Source organism: Cardiocondyla obscurior, linkage group LG03 (assembly GCF_019399895.1).
Source record: "Cardiocondyla obscurior isolate alpha-2009 linkage group LG03, Cobs3.1, whole genome shotgun sequence".
Lineage (NCBI taxonomy): Eukaryota > Metazoa > Arthropoda > Insecta > Hymenoptera > Formicidae > Cardiocondyla > Cardiocondyla obscurior.
The window spans coordinates 7,416,374-7,437,319 of NC_091866.1; the positions used below are offsets into that span (position 1 = coordinate 7,416,374).

Consider the following 20,946-nt stretch of genomic DNA (forward strand, 5'->3'; position numbering starts at 1 on the left):
AAACCAACGGCGCACTCGAACGATCACACCGAACATTGGCCGAGTATCTACGACATTATATTAACAAAGATCAATCCGATTGGGACGAATGGTTGCCATACGCAATGTTCATATATAATACAACCTCACATACGGCAATCGGATTGACCCCCTTCGAACTCATTTACGGACACCGTGCTGCATTACCGACAGCATTTAACACCGCGCCGAAAGAAACATACTCGTACGATGATTACGCAAATGAACTACGCGAACGACTACGGGCTTCTAACTCCCTTGCACACGATCACGCAAGAATCGAGAAAGAAAAGGCAAAAGAAAATTATGATAAAGATTCCCATAAACGCGAGTTCAGAGTTGAAGATTTCGTTTTACTCTACGACGAAACAGTTCGACGCGGCCGGTCCAAGAAATTAGACGCGCTTTGGATAGGACCGTACATAATAACACATAAGCACAGCGATGTTAATTATAGTATAAGGAAAAATAGAAAAACAATTAGAGTACATGCAAATGGATTAAGGGCGTTTATAGAATACTAAGCATAAAGCAACCGATTAAGCATAATATAGCAATAAAAAAAAAAAAAATTTTTTTTTTAGAATAAAGCAACAACAAAAAACCATGCACAATACAATAAAATAACATAATTCTACTTACCAATATAATCGCCAGGGACCAAAGTCACCCGGCGACATTTCAAATCCCGCGTTGTTTGCATCCGCAAACGCGGCTCCAACTTGTGCCATAAGTAGCGAACTCGGTGTCGACTCCGCAGTCCCACACATTCCGAGCAGACACGAGGCCGAAATGCTAAATAGCATTCTTCGCATACATCAGTGCTCGGAATTAGTTGCACATTTCGGCCCGATTTCAGAGACACCGCCTCCTTTCCCCACTACACTTGACGATCGGCCGGCCGAGTCGTCAAACCGCGCGCGCGACGCTGTTTCTCAGGAGTGTTGTTATCTAAGAAATAGACTGGAGTAAGGGATATATTTAATATCAATTATAATAGTTTTCTACATCACCTACGAAGTACTATTATTAATGCGTATAGGCCTACTGGGAAAATCACTTAAAAAAAAAACGCATTAATAATAGTATTTCGTAGGTGATGTAGAAAACTATTAAAATTGATATTAAATATATCCCTTACCCCAGTCTATTTCTTAAATAACAACGCTCCTGAGAAACAGCGTTGCGCGCGCGGTTTGACGACTCGGCCGGCCGATCGTCAAGTGTAGTGGGGAAAGGAGGCGGAGTTTATAAAATCGGGCCAAAATGTGCAACTAATTCCGAGCACTGGCATACATAATAAAAAGATTGCCATTTCACTGAAAACAAAAACACAAAAATAACAATAAACCACACGAACATACACATAACATATCTACAACTATACACGAATTGACAATTACTTTTTCTTTCTCCTTTTTTTTTTTTCTAAAAAACAATAACACGACGTAACTATAACGACTGTAAACGGCTTACTAATGAGACGAACGAAAAACTTTGACGCTGAAGCCGAGAGCGAATTTTGATAAACCAAAGCTCCGAGAAAGTAATTGTTATCCGTGCATAGAACTCTATACCAAAGATAAAAAATACGTACTTTTAGCCCACGCTGCATTTTCATTCCCACGATGAAGACGACCCGCGAAACTCACACACCTATTCAGTACGATATGCTAACACCTTTACATACACATACCTAACCAGTGAACATTTCAGATTAACGTTTACCACCGCGAAGGGCGCAATCGAAACCGCACCTTATATAATTACATAGTTCACCCACGAACCCGGATTGTATTATGAAGACCACGGACTTCTCCAGATATCCGACACCACATGGAAATTAGTATTAATAATAAACATCGCAGACTTCAAAATTAGATTTAAGAAATTACAAAACTATGTTGACAACGCGGAAAACGCTTGTAATAAGCTACACGAAACATATAATGGCGAATTATTAAAAGACAAATGTCATAATTTAGCAATGTTGGTTACAATGCAAAATAATAAACTAATAACCGCACTAAACAGACTAACCTCGACCTACGAAATTCAACACGTTAAAAGAGGACTCTTAGACTTAGTAGGCACAGTAGGAAAAACTTTATTTGGTATAATGGACGCCAACGACGAAAAAATTATTCAAGAGCAGTTACAACTGCTAATCGCAAGCCAGCAAACGACTCAACACGTAGCCAAAAATCAGCTTAAAATATTAAACGGTACACTAGAGATAAAACTCAAGCAACACGACCGCGTCTTAACGAACGCGATTATTTTCCTAAGTCAGCAGATAGATAGAGTAACGCGGCAAATGGAGATGACGGAACATCTTAACACATTAAGAATACTCATGACCGACCTACTGACCGACATACAAGACACCATCGACTTTATCTCTTGGACTAAAAAGGGTATCATTAACGTACGGCTATTACCGATTGACAAGATCATAACAGAGCTATTACATGCAACTATTCAACTACCCGAAGGGTCACAATTCCCGTTCGATACCAATTCTAAGAACTGGAATCAAATCGAAAAGTATATATCAATTACCGCGCATTATCACGATAGAAATGCTCTCATGATCATAATCAAGTTTCCAATCGTTACCGATACGACCTACGAAGTAAAAGCAGTCATACCGTTTCCTGTGTATGACCACGCCAACATTTTTAACACAATTAAAACCGCGCTTGAATATATCGCGCTAGATAAAGAAAACAATAAATATATAAGCCTAACCCGCGATAAAATAAATAATTGTATCCGCGGAAATAAAAAACTTATATGCGAAAACAATTTCGCGACATACCATGTATCGGATAACGCACCTTGCAAAGTTTTAGCACTCGCCGAGCCGGGACATCAACCCGAGAAATGCGAAACCCGCTATATCATATCTAATGTTAGCATATGGACGGCACTAAACGAGCTCCAAGCATGGCTATACTCGACCGCATCACAGACCATTGAACTTCGATGTAAACATAAACTAAATAAGAAAATAAATATAAACAGATCAGGAAAGCTAATACTTGAAGACGCGTGCCAATTAACTACAAATGACTTCACAATACAGTCGAAAACCTTGCTAGGAGGAAGCGACATCAATATTTATATACCAACTGTCGCGTATTACGCTAGTATATTCGTTTAATTTACGCGCCAGCGATCGACCTAGCGCGCTGAGGTCGTGCACTCTCTCGCGCAACGCAGCCATCCGTCCGTTGGCTGGCGTCGCTGGCCCTATCCGCTTATTGGCCGGCGTCGTCAGCCTAGCATTACATTGGCCCTCAGACCCTGCAGCCGTGCGCAATGCGTCGTGCGCACTTCTTTTACGTAGTCATTTTTTTTTTTGTTTGTTTCACTATCGACGCACGAGAAGTAGAGGAGAGTCGCGAGTAAGCAGATAAGACGATATTAAAACAGAAATTGTTATTAAGTGCGTGGAGTATTCAATAAAATTGTTAAAACTCAATTAAGAGGTTCGCGAGTGTCATTCGATAAACCGGCCAGCTTGACAAAGAGCGGCAAATCTTCCGGCCTGCCAAGGGTCTCTCCCGGCCTCTCGTTACAAGCGTAACATCAACGTATAATATTACTATGATACCAATTAAAAAGAGAACCAACATTGCTAAAATTACGTCACAGTTAAAAAATATACAGAAAGAACCGATTATACGAAATAAAAATGAATTATTGCAATTAAGCCTAGATTTAAACAAATTACGTACCGACTTATAATAATAATATTGCGTCCAAAACAAAAACAATAATAGTGTACTCCGTAGGATTAAGTACAACGTTAACCGCACTTACGGTCATTATTATAACTATTACTGTAATAAGAAAGAAATACTGTAATAAAAATAAACTATAATTTACAACAACAAAAAAAAAAAGAAAAACGTATCATATACTTAAAGTCTCAACGTTTTTTTTTCTCCCCGAGGAAAAAGGAATTTGTAAAAGAAAAAGACTTGAGCAATTAAAAACCTCAACCCTTTTTCTTCTCCCTAGGGGGGAGGAATGTTATATCCCGAGTCATTGGCAACAGAAGCCCGAGAAAAACGTTGGAATGTCGCACGCGCGCGACCATTTAGCTTGATCGGCAGAATACCGATTCTGCTGATTGCTATGATTTTTGACATAACAACAGCAGGGCATATATAGGGGCAGCCGCGGCCCGGAGAGCCAGTCGTGAATAGAAGTCATAATTAAGTGAATCGCGTGAAGTGGCCAGCTGTAAATCACAAGAAGGAAAATAAAAGACAGTAAAACAGTTGAATCAAATAAAGGGTCTTCATTTCGAGTCCGATTCCTGACCCGTGTTACACATATCTTTCTGGAGAACGGACCCCACGGCATCTTTCCGGTGCAACACAGTAGTTGAAATTGAAAAACTATTGTTGCACCAGGACGGTGCAAGGGGTCCGTCCTCCCGGTTTACTTGTATATCCGCGAGGACTAAATAAATTGTAAACTCCTTTTACGTAGATGTTCTTTATTTCCCTCTGTTCGTTTGCTCAGACCTCGGGCAGCGTTACCCCGGTGTAGTATTTATTAGAATGACCCGCGAGCGTTCGGTGGCCGCGGGTTTTATACGCGACTGTTGCTAAGGCGGAAAAGCAACAGTCCGCGGATTTCGGGCGCATAGGACAGTGACCGCGTTCGGTCATTGCCTATGCGAAAAAGTGCAAGGCGTCGATCGGTCAGCGGATTCCGCGATCGGAAGATCCGATCAACGCTGGTTGTTAACCCGGCCTGCGCCTTCGCGTGCGCGGCCTTGCTGTTGCCAGGGTCGGGTTACAACACTATTATTGTCATTTATATCCTGAGCTTGTCTCTTATTTATATTAGCGGCAGGCTGATTGTAAAGTTTCTGCTGCGTCTTGGCAGCAAAGGAATCCAAAGATCGTTTTTTATTGGAAGGAGTGCTAAGGTTATCATACCTTGAAAATTCCGCGTCCCCATTGACTTTGTTAGATTGATCATCTTTCTGTATGAGAATATTAGCAGAGTTGTTTGAGACAGAAGGTGAATGTGCATACGTAGATTCTGAGGTGCTATCGGTTATCATATCACTATTAAAGTTATTTGAATTGAGATTTTCGCAAAATTTGTTAAAACTATCTAGCAGAAAGCCGCCGTTATCAAGTACATCAGAAGATAAGATGGGAGAGGAAAAGGGAACAGAACTGGACTTGTCCGGACTTGCCCACCCCTCCCCCTCCTCGTCCGAGCAAGGTAGATCTTCCATCAAAAGTACGGTCAAAGGCCGGAAAATCGCTTAGACGCCCAAAAGATTAGTAGATGTGAAAGAAAACTGTTAGAATATTAAAAGAAAAAAAGAATAAAACTTAAAGAAAGCGTAAAACTGACTAATCTATAACTCTGAAACGCGAGCACATGTATCTTGAATGACGGCCATTACTCGAATCCAGCTCTTTCTTATATCTGCCCCGGTTTCCGTGCTCGAGATTCTCAACCGCGGTTGTTTTCCTTCCAACTCTTTCGGTGTAATTCCCTTAGAGGCCGTTGTTGTAACCCGAACTCTGTTACAACACGTAGCATGACGTAAAGCATTTCGGCATAAGATCTCGTAATAAAATAACACCGGAGGATGCGGTATCAGTAAGTCGCCTTAAGTAATTAAATAATAATAAATAAAAGAGAAACAATTGCGAGAACTTATTGCCGAAATCGCTAAGGTTGCATTCGCCGAACAACCGAAGTTCGGCATTGCAACCCGATGACGCCAAGGCCCAGCGTCACTATTAAATAACCGCGGACCGTCATGGGCGGACAGTCACGTCTGAACCAAAAGAGGAAGAGTGTGTAGTAAAACAATACCGCGTAGTAATTCAAGTTCGGTCGCGTGCCGTGAAAGAGAAGACCTCGCGGAGCCGAGGTTGCGTGATAACGCCGGAACGCGCATCGAAGGAAGCAAAAAGAAAATAGGAGAAGCGAAAGAACTTGTAACACTGAACTAAGTAAAAACAAAGTATTTATTTATCTATCTTAAATTTATCGCTCTTTCCCCACGGATCCCGAAGGACGGACCCCGTGCACCGGCTGCGGTGCAACACCGTGCTGAGGAGCCACGTTCCGTTTTCTGGCTGCTGCCAGTGCCTCTCGACGGAAGCACTCTCGTGGCGGTCATTTTAAACTAGCGCACATGTTTCTTACAAAGGTGTATTTTTATTGCCCTTGCAAACTACACCCTATCAAAGCGTACCAATCCCGTTTCCTCAAAAAATTTTTTAAGTAATACGAAAAATTTTTCTATGCTTCTGATACCTTCGAGCGTTTTCGGAGCCTTCGCGGCGAGAAATTTCGAAAATTGACAGGAACGGAGTCTCCGACCGTGCTACTAGCTCTCTCCTTCTATGTTACTGATACTTCCAAGCGTTTTCGGAGCATTCGCGGCGAGAAATCTCGGAGAATTGGCGGGAACGGAATACGCTTTGATAGAGTGTAGCCCGCAAGGGCAGTGAAAAACACCTTTATATATATGTGGGTGCGGATTTGCCCGCACTCTGGCAGATGACGGGACCGATATCACCTGCGACCGGCCGTCGTCGCAAGCAACTGATAGTGCCGCGCACTATCTTCCCTATAGTCTCTCTTGCCTAGCAACAGCCCGGCTTGGCAACGGGAGCTTCTAGAAGCCTTTCGTCAGCTTCCGCTGACGCAGCGTTGCATCATCTCCTGGATGATGTACCGGGAAATCCCGTCTTAAAGACAAAAGGGCTGATAACACGACAAAGAGACGTCCTTCGTACTTCTCTGCTGGTGACGCGTCGGAGCGTCAGTTCAGCACCAGAAATTGTCTCTTGCGCACGCGACTAGTTTGTATCGAGTCTTGCTTATCGTACTTTTATTTTCTGTAATCTTTAATTTTGTATTCAGAGTTTCAAATTATATTTTATAATTTTCTAAACTTTTTAGTTTTTTACTTTCTGCCTGCGCGTTTCCTATTCCCGCGAGTTTGTGAAAGCCTAACGTATAAAAAATAAGTGTTACAATTTTGAGATCTTTACGATTAACGCCGCGGGAATGTTAACGCGGTCGTGGCCGGTTTAATTAACGCGAAAAGGCGGGTGTAAGTCCTTCGAATATGCGAGTTACGCAGAGACACGCGTTGAGCACGTGGTCGGTAGATGAGATCCGCACAGAATTTAACCATGAGTTTCACGTTTGAGTTAGTCTTTAAATTTATACTTGTCTGTTTAAATGTTCTTGAGAGCTCGCACTGAGATTAATCAATGAGTCACAATTATATTAATCGTGAAATCACACGCTGCGAGAACTGATGAGCTTCTAAGCACGAGGTTCAACACGCCTCGTGCTGCAGGGTGATGTCTTCCAGAAGATTCTTAGCGTGTTGCACACGGCGAGGATGATCTGGATGAGTTGTACTAGAGACAAAGCGATGAGTTGAACGATGAGTAGCACGATGAGTAAGAATTCCGAGAGAAGCACAGTAGATTTATATGGAGCGGTTCTGGTTCACTACGTGTTAGTGTATCCGTGTGACCTAGGGCGAGGGGTAATGACGTCATGCGGGGAGGGGGTGGGTATTTATAAATCGCCCCTGTGTCGGCGATTCTAGGAACGAATTGTTTAGAAAATAATAACAACATCAAAACTCTGAAATGTAATATTATTTTTAAAAATGATAAGTGCGTCGTCGCGCAGCCGCATGTTTATGCGGCATCGCGACTTTCAAAGGAGTCGCGATTTTTTCAAAGGAGATCGCGATTTTTTTCAAAGGGGTCGTGTGGCGTCGCGGCGGCAACGGGCGGCGGCGGCGGCGGCGGCGGCGAGCGGCGGGCGGCGGATCACAAGGTATCGCGCCCATCGTTCCCTCTCGCTCGCACTCTTTCGCGCCGCCTATCGTTCCCTCTCGCTCGCACCCGTTAAACGCAAAGTATCGCGCGCCCATCGTCCCCTCTCGCTCGCACCCGTTCGCGCCGTCTATCGTTTATCAACGATTCTTTTATGCGCTCATACGATTCGAATGCGGGTGACGCTGTACACATTCCCCGGCTAATCGCTTCTCCTTATCTTATTTCTTTCTCTCTCAGATACATACGTTACATATGAACAATGCGGATTCACGAGGTGGACTTACGCCTCATAATTATAAGAAAATGAAGGATGGAATAGAAATAATTAAAAAATGTGTAACGGTAGCGTTTTGCCGTGTCGCGGGGGTTGCCGGATTGAGGCTCGCCGGAGCCTGAGTTCGTCGAGACGACGATAGACCAAGCGGTTGGTCGGGGTCTGGGCCGAGGTTGCTCGGGCTAGCCCGAGGGGCAGCGGTCGGGAGCGCCCGACCGCGGCAGTGCCGGCGACTGGTTGTCGCGCGGCGGATCCGTTGCCGGACGGGAGCGCCCGTCCGGGGGATCGCGTGAGGGCGCGCAGCGCCCTGGAGGTGGCGGCCGTCGGGAGCGCCCGACGGCGGCGATGCCGATGACGGTTAGTCGTGCGGCAGGCTCTAGGCTTGGACGGGAGCGCCCGTCCAAGAGAACCAAAGGTGGCCCGGGATGATCCGGAGAGCGGCAGTCGGGAGCGCCCGACCGCGGCGGTGTCGTCGGCAGCGTGCCGTACGACGGATCCTACGGCCTGGACGGGAGCGCCCGTCCAGGGGATCTCGGTGTGGCACTGGGTGCCCTGGAAGCGGCGGCAGTCGGGAGCGCCCGACCGCGGCGGTGTCGTCGGCAGTATGCCGTACGATAGATCCTACAACCTGGACGGGAGCGCCCGTCCAGGGGATCTCGGTGGTCCGGCCTAGCCGGGGGCGCCGGCGGTATCCGGTCGCCTCGGTGGTGGAGCCTCGGGAGCGCCCGAGGTCTCCAGGAACCTGAAGCTTTACTCTGCCTTGGGAGCGCCCAAAGCAGCGGAAGACTCTCACCGGGAGCGCCCGGGGACGACTCGGGAGCGCCCGAGTCGGAGAGTACTAGAGAGGGCTTCGGGAGCGCCCGAAGCCTATCGGATCTGGAGGACTGGTGTTCGTGACGAGGAGTCGGAACGGACAAGGTACTTGGTCTGCCGCGAGCTCGGCTTATATAGTCGCCGAGATGAGAGTGGGGGAGTTCCCACTCTTACCTCGGCGGCGCGCGCCATCGCCGGGCCGGTGGTCGCCCGTCGAACCTTGCTTGGCGCGTTCGGTCCTGTTCGGGTCGGTGTTAGCCCTCAGGGACAGCGTCTGCCGTCTAGTGGCGGGGCCTAAGCCCTCGCCACAAATGTTACATATAGACCACAAAGTATATATTATCTAAATATGCGATACAATATATTTCATTATACTTTTTTTCTTACACATTTATTATAATCTCAAGCAGTTTACAATCTATAATTTGTTGTTCGTCGAAGGAATCGCTGCTGCGTACAGCGCTCACCGCTTCAGTACGACTTCTTGATGCGGAAGCGATCACCTTTCCGCTTTTACGTAAATTCGCGCGCGTAATATGATCTGTTAATGATGTTCCGACAGATTTAAATGCTATATACAATGCTTTATTTTGATGAATCTATTTACAATGAGTGTATTTACAAACGTATCGGTTCCCGGTAGCGCAAACAGGTGCCGGTGGTGTTTATGATACGACATGCAAAGTCGGGTGAAATTTTATTTGCCCGGGTTTTATTCGGCGGAATCGCGGATGGTCCCGCCGCCGGTGTTTGGATCGATGATATTTGCCCGGAGGTTGACAGTCCCGAGACAAGCGGGCGTCAAGATACGCGGGGTACGGGCCGTGAAGGCCGAGAACACTCGGTGGAGACAAAGCACGCTTCACTCCTGACTTTCGCGGTGTACCAAGAAGGCCGGCTAGCGACCGAGTGCCGGCCGGAGCCCGAGTTGCCGAATAACCAAGAACGCTTGGTAGAAGCAAAGCATTATTTACCCCTGAGTTATCGGCGATACTTTTTGATTCCGGTCCGGCGGAGAGGAAGCGAGCGACGGCCAAGAATACTTGGCAGAGACCAAGAACACTTGTTCTAAAGCGGCTCTAGGAGTTCGTGGTTTCCGAGCGGCTCTGGTGGCTGTCTCGGCAGAACAGAAACAGGTCCTAGCATTCCCGGGTCTCGCTTTTTTATACTCAAACAGTATGGCTAGGGGTTGCCCGGGATACCAGGAGTCGGCGCCGCAGCGCTCGTTGCGGTCCTGCCTGGAGATATCGCACCGTGTATACTTGGCGCTTTCGGCGCTTGTGTGTATCGCTCGGCAAAGTTCGCTGTGAGGACTTAGCCGCTCGAAGTAATACTTCGCGATATAAGATCGTTAAAAAAGGTCGGAACGCATTGCCCCGTTTACCGCCGGACGATGGTCGCTTCGGTGGGGCGGCCGCTGTTCTGCTGGGACGAGGTACTCGCTCGCATCTCGTTACATCATAATTATTCGTTTGCTATTTCTGTTTTGTGTTCGTTATTTGATCGAACAGCTGTTCGTTTCTAGCTATTGTCTCGTGTTTATTTTCATCGGTTGCCTATCTGTGCTAACGGATTCTTCGTTCGACCCCGGCTATTTGTTTAACATTTTGTTAGTTAAAGAATATTCTAGATGTCAAAAGAATATTTTTCCGTGACGTATTTCTGCCATACACTGTGCACAGAGTCAACACAGGGTTCAGCGATTGAGCCGTTTACAAACGTTTCTTCGAAGTGTGTTAAATTATTCGTCATTTTTGCTATTTTTTTTTCGCGTGTACTTTCTCGTGCCGCGAAACTTATTCTATTCCGATTTTTGTAAATTGCGCTGATTGTTACTTTTATTTTAATTAAAGAAAACGACCATTTGCTTGCATCAAAATTTTCTTTTTTTTTTGTGACAGTCTTTTTTTTTCATTTTGGTCAATTTCAGAACAAAAATAAGTAATTGTAACAAAATTAACTAGTTACGTGAAAATACCCCAGATCTTACAGGCAGCGCGGGAAACTATCACGTGAGAAGCCGAGTCACCTGATGGCCGGAATGAGCCACGTGCCACCAGGATGATTGTGTCCGCGAGCGGTGACTGTTCACACGATATGAGCGGACCTTAATTAAATGAGCAACGAGTAAACCGGCGCGGCGATTAACACAAAACGAGGAGTCTCAAAAAGAAATGAGGCATATTCCGCAATTGAGCGCGCTTAGTAAGAACGCCGTGAGCATGTGCTCAAGCACGTTGCTACCACGTGCACGGACAGTGTGGCTGTATCCGTGTTTTTCCTTGAGCAGACTGCTTTACAATAAATGAGAGAGATTCTCGCACTTCCTGACAAACACCGCTTGATCACCGGTCACTTTACGATTGAGCTAACACCACAAAAAACTATGAGAATTCAGAGACACTTCGAGAGCCGTCCGTACGCACTGACATTCGGAACAAGAAGAAGCATTAGAACCGGCAAATGCCGCACGTGGCGCGGATTATCAATAAATTACCGGTCCGCGACGTGGTGCCATCGCGTAATTATGCGTGACACTAATCAAAAGGTGCGGTCTCACCAAGCGGGCCCGTTAAATCGCGAACAGTAATAAAAATATTTAAAAATAACAAAAATGTATAATAATAAAAACAATCAAAATGTACAGAATGAAAATAATAATAATAGTAATTGTAATTTTGATAATTAAGTTGTTTTATTTAAATCTTACAGTTCTTTACGTCAGAATCAATGATTCTGAAATTTTTTTAGTATTAACTTTCACGTCTATTTTGTCTAAAAATGTAATTTTGATTGTCATATTAAATTTGAATTTTAAATTTACAGTTTTAGACACAAGTATTGGAATTAGCAACAAGAAAACTTATAGAATATCAGTTGTTTAATCGATAGCAAAATTATATTAGAGCGTTCGAAATTATATTTAGCTCGCCCGAAAACTTGTCTCCGTTCGCGATAATTTCAATATTGTCGTCATTCTGTGTATTATTTTAGTCGATCTCCTTGGACCGCTCTATTGTTTATCGCGACTTATTTTCTTCCGTAAAGTCAGTTTAATCTGATTTCGGCTGGTTATCCCGCTACCTATTCCGTGGATGTTCCTCTATCGGGTTCCGAGAACCTAGGGCTCTTTTCGATGAAAGATCGTTCAGTTTTGCTCGAACCTCGACACTGTTAATATCGTTCCATACTGACGTAAGCGTGCTCATCATTACTCTTTATCGCGTTGGAGATCTCTTTCTTTTTTTTTGCGTTCGTTTTCACATCATGTCCGACGATCTTAATTCTATTGTAATTTTTCTGTTGTTGATTGTATAAATTATCGTTCTCTTTTTATAGAATTATCTGTATTTCTCTTTGAATCCAAGGATACGCGTTCGCGTCAGGTACCGGCTTGTGAGTCAAGATTTCCGTCGCTCGCGACAAGATCTTCGCCGATCGGACGGACCATTCATCCGTTCCCGAAGATTTCCCTCGCACCGTTTCGAATTTATTATAAATCCTTGTATTCATACGATTCTTCGATTACTTTCTTTTTCTTTTTGTATAATTTTTTAAATATAATTAGTTTTTTTGTACTTTCTTCGATCTATTTTCTTTGCTTTTTTTGTATCGTTGTTGTGTCTATTCAATTTCGTTTCGCACCGCGTCGAGCTCATTGCTAAGCAGAGATATTATTTGCTTATTGCGTGATCGTGCGAGATCACGTACAACAGTTTCAACTAGTTTAACTTATTTTATTAATTTTGGCTATTTTTTATTTCTCTTTGCGCTCGGCTATTTTTGAAGAATTTTGTAAATGTTTTCAAAAAAATACTGACAAAATATATAAAATTATGCGATACACGATGGCTTTCTTACCACTCGTGTGTAGAAAGACTTTTGGAATCTTGGGATACAATTCAATATTTTTTAATTGAATCACAGAAAAGCGGCAAACGGCTCTGTTGTTTAATCCTTACAAAACTATGTCTGTTTTACGTTACACTTGCTCTTTCTCATTTGTTTTATTTAATATTTGTCGCATTTTTCTACGAGAACTTATGACACTGGTAAGATATTGTTACGCCCGTTCCTGGTTTTGGCGCGCGGAATTGCCGTGAAGGCGAACGCGTCTGAAGACGGTCCGGATCTTCGATAATTAGTTAGGCTGTTCCTCGTTGCTAGGGAACAGCTCGATGTAATGTCAATGCTTTTGTAAATAGACAGTCTGCCTTGTGACATAAACAAGGACGGTCGTGTTCGTTCAATAAAGTTTTTCTGTTAGTTTTTATTAAGAAAGAATCTCGTTATTCCGTGTGAGTGTTACGCGAGTGTGAGAGAGTGAGTGCACGTCTGGAGCTCACGGAGGCAGAAAGGCGACGGTGCAAAATCCGAGGAGCGGCGTAACAATATGTATTATATATCGTAACCTGCGAACTGCAATGTTTACGAAACGTCTGCACAACGCTGTTTTTCAACGCGGCTTCTATCCAAAAACCTCAATTTCTACTGAAAATATGTATATTTTTATTTGAATTTTATTTCTGCCATTCTTATTCGTATTCGTTGGAACAACTTTTATTACAGACTTTTCATATAAAATACAAAATATTTTCTATTGTTTTTAGACCTAAATATATTTACATGGACAAATAATAATATTAACTTATTTATCGTTTACATGTCTTATATTTTTTATTAAATCAATATTTATAAGTCCATTTTGCCGAAAAACGCATAGAAAATATTCAGTTCTCTAATTCCTGAATTTAATTTAATTCAAACCTTTGATGTCGTGCGCTTGATCGGTCGTCGCGATAGTTTCACCAGTGTATTCGATTAGTGCCTGCGGAAAGCGGTCGTTTGCACCGTAAACTTTATTTGTTATTAATATTAATTAATTAATATTAAATACATCTAAAACGTGATAAATAGTGACAGATAATTTTCAAAATACTATGATTTTCGCACTTTATCTTTATGTTTTCTTGAGTACATTAATACGTTTTTTAACATATCTTTTGTTGGACGTAGCATGTTCCATATTTAATGCTTATTGAATAACAAATTGATTGTTAAATATAACACGCTACATTGCCAGACGACAGACGGTAACTACAACATAAATGAAAGAAAAAAATTATTTACAATCATAAAGATAGTTGCTGTTTTGTGTCACGTCGGTAGTTAAGAAATTCGTCATGATAGTGGCTGTTATCTTGATTTTCTTCCAGTGTCATCTTCTTATCGAAATTTAGTGTATGGATAGTGAATAATAAATTAATGCAATTGTGGGTTTGAAAATACACATGCAAAAAAAACAGAGTGCATGGACTTCTGCAACATTCCTAAACACGTTATCTCTATATTACAAACAATTTTTGATTGTTGTTATTTTCTAATAAATTTTATTTATATTATTATAACACAATAAAATTTTGAATCATGTTCAACATTCATCAACAAAAAAAATGTTTATTTAATCTTTAAGAACATTTCAATTTCAATGTTCGAATTTATGTCAATTTTATCTCTATAAGTTTATCTTTCAAAAATATGGTTTTTTTCTTTTATGTATGTAAAGATTATTTTATTGTTTGTTGAACATTTTAAAAAATCAGAAACATTTTGATAATTTTGTATATAAAAGTAGTTGCTTGTGTATATATGTTGAATATATAAATTATTGTTAAAAAATTTAAGTATTTGATATAAGAACTTTAAAAATTATTTTAATAGTATTTTTGCATTATATAAACGTCAACAAATAACAAAAACCTATATACAAATTAATATATAATTTTAAACTTTAACAGAAAATGCAGCTATCATATTTAATATCAGTTTTTGCTGTAATTTTTATTACGGTGATGGTAAACACAGCGGAAACTGAAGCTAAGTCGGAAGCAATGGCTGAAGCTGAACCAGGTGTTTGGAGCTTGGTAAGAGTTATTTAATTATAGTTAAATGTTAGTTAATATAAATAAATATAAAATTATAGTTAATATAAATAAAAATAAAATTATAGTTAAATTATAATTAACTTTATAGTTAAATGTTTAAAAAAACTTTTTTATCAAAATATAAAAGAAACAACATTTGTTTTTAGATTAAGAAAGGAGTCAAAATAGCGGCCCTTGCCGTAAGTATATAATAGTGTTTATTTTCCTTATTTGGAGTATACTTGACTTTTCGTTTCCATTCATTTCATTTACATATATTTACATTTTTCTACTTCTACATCTACTACTACTTTACTTTACTTTACTACATTTTACTTTTTCAATAATTACTTCCACGCCCATATATTTTTTTTTCCATTTTCCTTATATTCTTCCTTATTTCCTTTACTCTTTACGCCCAAAACCTTTCATTCCATTCTATTTTCTTTATACATTCTTTATACAACTTATTTTACTCATAACAATCTCTACACTTATGCAACTATTTCCATTTAACATTTTACAATTTTCTTTTCTTCTTTTTATATTTTCTTTTCTTTCTTTAAGCCTTCTTTTTCTTCCTTTACCTACAAACTTTACGAAAAAAAACCTTACAAAAAATAACGCCTCTTTTCCGCCTTTTCGCACGCTTTTCTTAAAACTACGCCAAAACGCACGAGAGAGAGAGAGAGAGATCGCGTTCACCCACACCTACAAACCATGCCACACTTTTCTCATCCATCCATCTTGGACCCTCGCTTCCGATGCTTTTTCTTTTTTACTTTTTTTTTACATTTAACTTTACCTCCAATTTTTTTATCTATTCATACTTTCATTTATTCCCATCCCTTCTCTAGTTCTTTCCAATATTTCCAACCATTCTTCCCCCTTTCCTTCCTCACCCAAAATTTCTTCTACTACTTCCTCCCAATTTTTTCCCTCTCCCCAATTTATACATTCTGTTCATACATGATCTCATGTTTCTTCCTTTTCTTCGCACATCCTACATTTTTTTCCTTCTTTACTTTCCCAATATCTATATTCCTTCATTTTATTTCCTAATATAAATCTTGCCATTCTCATCCATCTCTTTTCTTTCCATCCCTTTTTCAAATACTCTGGCACCCCCTCTTTCTTAATTCTTTTATAAAACTTATTAAATCTTGATTCTATTATTTTTTCTTTTCTCTCCTTTATCTTTTTCAATTAATACTTCCCCCCTCAGATCCCCCTTTATCCTCTTTTCCTCCACTTCCTTTATTGACCAACCCATTTTTCTATAATATTCTTTCGTTTCCTTTTCCCATTTGCTTATTGCTTTTCCCTCCCTTGCTTTTTCTTTAATTTTCTCCCAACACCACCTTGCTAATTCCCCTCCTCTTTCTTCGTCTACTCATTTCATATTTTTATGCCCTTATTCCTGCTCTACCTCTTAACTTTTCTCTCTGTAATTCTTCTCTTATCATATATCCCGGTACCTGCCTTTTCACACCTAACAACTACCTTAAGTACCTGTCCTGCAGACTCTCTATTTCCTCTCTTTCCCTCCACCTCCATATTTCTACCCCATAATTCGCCACAGACCATACTAGCCTATCAAACAACCATATCCTTCTACTCCAATTTTTTCCAAATTTACTTTTCCCTAAGCCCCAGACTTGTCCCATTACCTTTGCCGTCGTTTTAACCCTTTCTCTCACATATTCCCTCTGGTCTCCATTTCTCGTAACCGTATAACCAAGGTACCTAAAATTCTTTACTTCCTCAATTTCCTTTCCCTTTCAATTTCATTTTACCCTTTTCCATTTTCCACCTCCCTTCCTACATCTTGATATCTTTGTTTTCTCTACATTCAACTCTAAACCCTTTCTATCCACATATTCTTCCAAAGTCTTTATCATACCCTTCATCTCTGCCTCATTTTCTGCCACCAGAGCCACGTCGTCCGCATATGCTAATGAGAAAATCTTTTTTCCTTTAATTTTAATTCCACCCCACCCCCCTTTTTCTAATTCCTCATCTATATCTGCCAATAAAACTGTAAACAAACTCGGGCTCAGCGGACACCCCTGTCTCAGCCCCTTCCCAGTCCAGAAACTCTCCCCTTTGTCATTTCTCACCCTTACCTTACATACCGTTTTTTCTAATATCTCTTCACATCTTTTTACCAACCCTTCTCTTACTCCTTTTTTCCTCATAGCTTCCACTAGCTTTCTTCTGTCCACGGAGTCAAACACTGCCTTCATATCTATAAATGCTATCACAATTTTTCCTTCTTTCTCTTCAATCTTTCTGTTAATCAAAAAATTCAATATAAAAATCTGATCTATCGTTCCCATATATTTTCTAAAACCCGCCTGACTCTGCGGTAATATACCTTTATCTTCTATATCTTTCCTTAATCTTTCAGATAACATCGATGCATAGACTATACGCCGTTTGCGTCAGTGTTATTCCTCTATAATCCCCTACTTTTTCTCTTTTTCCTTTTTTCAGCACGGGTACTACAATACCCTCCTTCCATTCCTTCGGCATTCTACCTTCGTTCCATACTTTTCTACAAATTTTCCATAATCCTTCCTTTACTTCCTCTCCTCCCCATTTCCATACTTCATTTTCTAAATCATCACTTCCTGCTGCTTTTCTCTTTTTTAATCCTCTTATAGCCTTTTCGAATTTTTCTCTTTCCAACTCTTTTTCTTCATCTTCTTTCCGTTCTCCTTCCAAGTCTCCTCCTATCCTCCATTTCACCTTCCCTTGCATATCTCTGAAATATTCATCCCATTCCTTTAATTCAATTTTTTCATTTATTTCCTGTTTCCTCTTCCTTCCCTTATTTATTATTTTCCATACATCTCCTTCCGTCTTTACTGCTTCTATTTTCTTTTCCCATTTATTTTTCTCTATCCCCTTTTTTCTCTTCACATAACTTCTTATATATACTCCTTGCCTTCCTATACTCTTCCCCATTACTCTCTTTTCTTCTCCATTTTTCTAGTTCCTCCTTTACTTTCTTTTAGCCTTCTCTGCATTCTTTATCCCACCATACTTCCTTTGCTTCTTCCTTCCTATCTTTTTTTCTTCCATTTATTACTTTTTTAACCACTTTTTTTTACCCCTTTTATCTTATTACATAATCTCCCCAGTTTTCTCCATTTTTATCCTTTTCTTCTTTCAACTCTTCATATTTTTCTTTAAACATTTCTCTCTCCTTCATCCCAGTTTTATCTTAACCTTTTTCTTTTTTTATCTTTTACTTCTCTTTTTTCCCTGCTCACACTTCTTCCTAAATTCACTATTAACGGAAAATGATCCGATTCTACATCCTCCCCTACTTTCATTTCCCTTATCTTACTCTTTGATTCCACATCATTTATTACATAATCAATCACCGTGTTACCCCTTCCTCCCGCATAAATCCATTCCCCCTCTTCATCCCCTTTGGTACATCCATTTAATATTTCTCACCCCCTTTCCTCCAAAAATTTGCAAAACTTCCTTCCTTTATTTGTTATCTTTATATCCTTTGATCTCCTCTTATTTTCCTTTTTATCATTTTCTACTTCCTCGTCCCATAAACCCCCCTCCTCCCCTGTTCTCAAATTTAAATCTCCCTATTAGGCATCCCACACCTTCCTCCTTTTCTTCCATTCACGTTACTATCTCCTCCAGTATCTTATCCAAGTCCCCATTTACATATACTCCTGCAATTTTCCACCATCTTTTTCCACTTCTTATTTTTAATCCCAATACTCCTTCCTTCTTATCCCTTCCTAAAATTATTTTTCCCTCTAATTTCTTTCTCTATCCCATTACTCTCTATCCCCCTATTGCCCTTCCTTTTCTATTAACCTTCTCTGCTCCTTTTACTTTCCATTCATATCCTTTTGGCACACGCATTTTCAACTTACTCCAGCCTCTTGACTGTATCCATGTCTCACATAAAAAAATCACATCCCACTCCTAAAATCTTTTTCAGAACTCGTCATCCTTATTTCCTAACCCCGCCATATTCCAGAATCCCACCTTCATTATCCTTTGTATTCCACTGTATTTTTATCTTTTTTTCTTCTTTTTCTTTTTTCATCCTCTTTATAATTTAATCCTTTTTTTTCTTTTCCCACTTCTTTTTCTTTTTTCCTTATCTTTCTTTCTCTGCCATTTTTTAAAAACTCATATTTGCCTTGTCTTCCCTTATCCTTCTCCCTTTTTCCCTCTTTCCACTCCATTTCTTTTACCACTTTATACAATCTCAATTTCTCTTTTAAATCATTTCACACTAAAAAATCTTTTTCCACCCACAGTTTTTTATAACCTATTTTCACCTTTTTTTCTTCCTTTTTATATTTTTCTGCTTTCCTCTTAATACACCATTTTACTTTTCTTTCATACTCCGTTAAATCATCTCCTATCCATTCCGTTCTCTCTTTCAATTTCCCTTTTCCCTTCATTATCTCTACTTTATCCTTAAAACTTTCCAATTTTACCCAAACCATACTGTAACCCCCTTTGTTTACCTCACCTATCTTATTCACGTCCACTATCTTAGCCTTTACCCCAATTTTCTCAAATATTTCTTCCACCTTTTCTCTTCTCTTTTAACTTTAATCCTCTAATAATTACATTATTTTTTCTCCATTTCTTTCTTTCTCTCTCCTTACCCATTTCCATCATTCTTACTCTTTCCTCCAAGCTCATCATCTTCCATCCAATTTCTTCTGCCGTATCTTCTGCTCCTTTTCCCCCTTTTTCATTCACTTTTTTTCTAATTCCTTCAATCTTTTATCCAATTTTTCTTCTAGCGCTATTTTCTCCCTGTTTCACATTCTTTTTAATTCCTCCATTTTCTTCTTAATCTGCGCCTTACATTCTTTTACTTCCTCCATCTGTTTATTTAACTTTTCGAAACTATTCCTTACCTCCTTAATCACTTCCTCGAATCTATCTTTACTAGTACCTTCTTCTTCATAATCTCTTTCCTTCCCTTTTCCTTCATTACCTTTCACTGGTGACCTTCCAATCTTGCAACTCTTCTTAAAATCTTCTATCTCTATTTTGTCCTCCTTGTCTTCTTGCGTTTCTTTCTTTTTTCACCCATTCTAAGTGCCAGTTTAATTGGCAAGCTGTTCGACCTTTCTCTTCCCAGCATTTCCACTCTAGGGAGGCCTTCCTAGCCTCTTTTTCCCTTTTTCCTCACCACCTTCAATTTCCTTCTTTTCTTCCAACTCCAGTTCCATTTTTCTTTTTCCTCTATTTCCTTTTTTTCACTCATTTTTACTTTATCTTTTCTTTTCCTAACCTACTCACTTTAAATGCTTTCCTTTTCTATCCTTCCTTTGTTCTTTTGTTCTTCTTTGTCTTACTCTCTCTATTTTTTTGTCTCACTATCGTACACCTAATCTCCAAATATTGACACCCTTTACTTTTCTATCTAATTACCTTTTCCTACCCCGCCCTTACTTCTCTTCAACAGCCATTCTACTTTACCTACACCTCTACCTTCTACACTACAACACCCCTTTGAAACACCCTTTTATTCTATCCTTTCCACCCTCAAAACATACACTCACAGAAACTCATGTCTTACTCATACGCTATCAGAAACGAAAGTCCAATTTGCCGTAAGTAGTAACATAAAAATAAACTTAAAAATGTTAACTCTATGTTAATATTAATGAAAATATTATATTTAAGGGGAAATAATAGCTGCATTCGTCATAAAATTAAGTTAAAATAAAATTGATGACTGAAGAACTGAAAGACAGGCTGCAACAAAAAAAAAAATTATAAAAAATAAATATAAAGAATAATGTACATAATTAAAAAAATAAAATATGAATTATTATGTTAGATATTAATATATATACAGAGTGTTTCAGCCCATGTGTAAAATCCTATACAGATAGGTAGATCTTGGGGAGATAAATTAAAAAGTTCTTTAACATTTTAAAAAATTCTCAACCGTTATTGAGAAAAAAATTAATTTGTTTAGCGCAAGAGCGACAAGAAAGCTGCGGGCAAGTGAGCGCGACAGGCGAATGGCTAGGAATGGCGC

General features: G+C 40.2%; 1 long non-coding RNA gene across 1 annotated transcript; it reads left to right on the top strand.

Moving 5' to 3' along the window:
* Positions 1–14,649: 14,649 nt before the first annotated feature.
* On the top strand, positions 14,650–20,737 carry LOC139101332 (uncharacterized). The gene is made up of 3 exons (XR_011545535.1): positions 14,650–14,891; positions 15,059–15,091; positions 20,586–20,737. It is a non-coding gene; the product is annotated as an uncharacterized lncRNA (long non-coding RNA).
* The last annotated feature ends 209 nt before the right edge of the window (positions 20,738–20,946 follow it).